Source organism: Nomia melanderi, unplaced genomic scaffold (assembly GCF_051020985.1).
Source record: "Nomia melanderi isolate GNS246 unplaced genomic scaffold, iyNomMela1 scaffold0632, whole genome shotgun sequence".
NCBI lineage: Eukaryota > Metazoa > Arthropoda > Insecta > Hymenoptera > Halictidae > Nomia > Nomia melanderi.
In genome coordinates, this window is record NW_027475746.1 from 2,501 (window position 1) to 5,000 (window position 2,500).

The following is a 2,500-nucleotide window of genomic DNA, read 5'->3' on the forward strand; positions in this document are numbered from 1 at the left end:
ATGTATCTGCAACCGCCCGGCAGTGTTTGGCTATGTGGCCAAACGCCTGACAGCGGAAGCATCTCCCTGCCACTACGTAATCACGTACGTGGCATACTTGCCACTCAAGGAACAGCCTTCCTCTGTCCTTGAGCGCTTTTCTTGCTTTGGGTGATACTTCTATCACCCAATTCTTGCTATTCCCTTTCCCTGTCTTAAACAGGGGCTTTATTTCTTTGATCGCCTCAGGCGATATCGATTCGCTATTTTGCTTTTCTAGAGCGAAAAGCAGCTGATTCTCGTCCAAATCTGGTACATTATAAATGACCATCTTTGGATTCTTTTTCGGCGGAGTGCCGATCTTAAGTCCCAAGCTTTGCAAGGGCTTATTATTTATGAGCCTCTGTAGGCCTTCCTTCGTCGCCGTTTCGACGAGGAGGCCTCCTTTACTTATCTTTTTCACTGCCTTAACCTGCAGTTTCTCGTTTGTTGGCCTGAAGCCTTGTGTCATGGCCTTTCTCGTTTGCTCCCAGTCGGAGTCATTGTCTTTAAGGTAGACCGTCACGATATGGCGTGTCGGTCCCTTCTCTATTATCTCTTTCTTAGACATGGTCACAGTCGCGTAGGACTTGACCATGTCCTTCCTCTTTGGCGTACTTACCGCCGTGGACAATTTCTTTTCCAAAGCCTTTGGCTTTGGTTCGGCACATGCACATGCCTTTTCTTTTTCCAAAGCTTGAATCCGCCTTTCGGCTTCCTCAAGCTTCTTGCGCAATTTCTCGCTCTCTGTCTCTCTTTCTCCTAAGAGAGCTTGAATCCGCCTTTCGGCTTCTTCAAGCTTCTTATGTAATTTCTCGCTTTCTGTGTCTTTCTCTACTAAGAGAGATTGAGCCCGCCCTTCGGCGTCCTCAATCCTCTCATGTAGCCTCTTACAGGCTACAGATCTCTGATCCTTGAGATCTTTTATTTCCTTTAGAGCTTCGTCGAGCTTGCTAGACAACTCCTTTTCTCTCTCTTGTACATCCTCCTTCGTGTCATCGGACTCTATTTGTTTCCAAGCATCGTCCAATGCACTACGGAGGGTGGCAAAACTTCCACTTTCCATAATTTGTTGGCTGATGCCATAGCGTGGTAGTGTGTTAAATACTAGGGTAGCCCACTTTGTGAGCCGCTCGAATGGCGTTGTCCCCTTTGGCCGCCTTTTGGGTTGCCTCTTTACTTCTTCGCCGGATTCCGATTCGGAACCTTCCGGCTTCTGAATCCTTCTCTTCCGGCTTGGCCCCGCAAGGAAGCCATCCAGATCGATCCTGATAGTGTCGGGGAGGGGTGAATCCTCCCCTTCAGATACCAGGGTCTCCTCTATCTCAAACAGGTCCTTAATGACCTCATCACTCGACATCTTCCTTGTTTGTTTGTTTTTAATTTTAGATCTTCCCATATTTTTCCCACGAGTTGGGACGAATTGAAGTCGCCCTCCCGGGTGACGCCCTTTCCAGGAGGGAAGGCTGAATACAACGAGGTTCGCCAGGTGCCTCGAGGTTGGCCGCTAAGGGTTGGTGCACCCACCAACCACGGACCATCGCAAGGACGGCCCGCACCCCTTCGCCGCGCACCATAACTTAAGGTTTCGGATTTATTAGAGAGGTTTATCTCCTCGCGGACCGGCCGGTTAAGGCAAGCCCCCCGACCGGTTATGCTTCGCGTACCACTGGGTGGATGTCCCCAGTGGGTCGTTGCTAGACATACCGGCTACGGTATTTGACGACTCCGCGGTCCGTACGGTATAAAATACCGCCCGGACGCTCGCAGGAGAGTCGCGCCAGAGCCTCGTTGGCAAACTCGAAAGTTTCCCAGGGTACACCACGTGGAGGAGAGGTTGGCTGTGCCAGAATGAAGCTGTGCACCTGTATACCCCAGTAGATAGGGACAGAGGGAATCTCGTTAATCCATTCATGCGCGTCACTAATTAGATGACGAGGCATTTGGCTACCTTAAGAGAGTCATAGTTACTCCCGCCGTTTACCCGCGCTTTTTTTGAATTTCTTCACGTTGACATTCAGAGCACTGGGCAGAAATCACATTGCGTCAACACCCGCGGGGGCCATCGCAATGCTTTGTTTTAATTAGACAGTCGGATTCCCCTAGTCCGTGCCAGTTCTGAGCTGAGCGTTGAATGGCGGCCGAAGAGGACGAACGCTACGCGAAAGCCTCGCAGCAAGGAAGATCCGCGGGAGGCCAAGGCTCGGGACCGAGCTCGGATCCCTGCACGTTGCCGTACATGTTCACCTCGCCCAGGCCCGGCACGTCAGCCAGACCCGCTTCCCGACCAAGCCCGACACGCCCCGCTCCTCAGAGCCAATCCTTATTCCGAAGTTACGGATCCAATTTGCCGACTTCCCTTACCTACATTAATCTATCGACTAGAGGCTCTTTACCTTGGAGACCTGCTGCGGATATGGGTACGAACCGGCGCGACACCTCCACGTGGCCCTCTCCTGGATTTTCAAGGTCCGAGGGGAAG

At 51.7% G+C, this 2,500-nt stretch overlaps 1 pseudogene; it reads right to left on the reverse strand.

The window, feature by feature from the left end:
* LOC143176564 (large subunit ribosomal RNA) overlaps window positions 1-2,500 on the reverse strand; it is a 6,562-nt pseudogene that overhangs the window by 1,836 nt on the left and 2,226 nt on the right.